Source organism: Phalaenopsis equestris, unplaced genomic scaffold, assembly GCF_001263595.1.
Source record: "Phalaenopsis equestris unplaced genomic scaffold, ASM126359v1 Scaffold001128, whole genome shotgun sequence".
NCBI lineage: Eukaryota > Viridiplantae > Streptophyta > Magnoliopsida > Asparagales > Orchidaceae > Phalaenopsis > Phalaenopsis equestris.
Window position 1 is genome coordinate 18,469 of NW_018165567.1, and position 1,116 is coordinate 19,584.

Sequence of the window (1,116 nt, forward strand, 5' to 3'; positions counted from 1 at the left end):
AGCTTGAAATTTTGACATGTTGTAGCCTTTATAAGGTAGAAGATTCTTTGATTTTTCCAAAGTTAGAAGAGGTTCCTATATAGAGATCCCTATTTTTTAAGTTATTTCACATCATTTCCTTAGAATAATCATGGAAATTAGCATATTAGTTATGAAATCCCAAGAAAATTTTGGAAGGTCTACCATGACCAGAGAAACCTTTGAAAATAATTTCATGTGTCAAGTCATTTAAAACATCCTTAATATTTTCAAATACTAAATCACAAAGATAATTAATTTTGGAAAATATAAGAATTTAAATGACTTGATTTTTGATCTCCACTGTGATTTATGATCCAGAGAACTCATCATAAAATTTTCAAAATATTTTGAGCTCATTTGATAACTTAAATTGATTTTTAAAGATAAACACCACTCTTAACATTTAAATGATTTTTTAAAAAACAAAATATAACTCAAAAAATTATGAATCTTAGTTTTTTTAGTTCTCTATGATCAGGGGTATTTTCTAAAAATAAAATGATATTTAAAATAAAAACCTAATTTTTTGGCCTATTCTAAATATTTAAATAATTAAAAATTCATAAAAATCATAAAAATAATAAAACTCATGGAAATGTTCTAAGTTGTTTCCTAATCACTTAGGAACAATTAGAATATTTTTTTCCTGGTTTTCTAAATAAGTGTATTGAATTTCAAAGCTTAAAAATAAATCTTTTTTTTTTTAAAAGGCTAAAAATGAGTTTTTCACTATAAAAATTCCAGTAAATCAAAGAAAAATCAGAAAAATATAAAATTTGCTCCTATGAGTTTTCTGACCTTGGGGATATTTTTCAAAAATATAAAACTTAATTTTCACCACTTACAATATTTTATTTTTATTAAATAACCCAGAGGCTCCTCTAGTCTAGGTCTACCTCCAGTAAAAATTCCAAGGTATTACAATTTACCTTGGTTAAGTTAGGAATTTTTTTTGAAAAGTTGTATTTTTACATGAAAATAAATATATAAATTAAATTAAATTTTGAAAAATCACATTTCCTCCTCTGATGTCTCAATTGACCCATGAATGAGGTAGGATAAAAATTTCAAATTCATTTGAATTGAATTTGACAA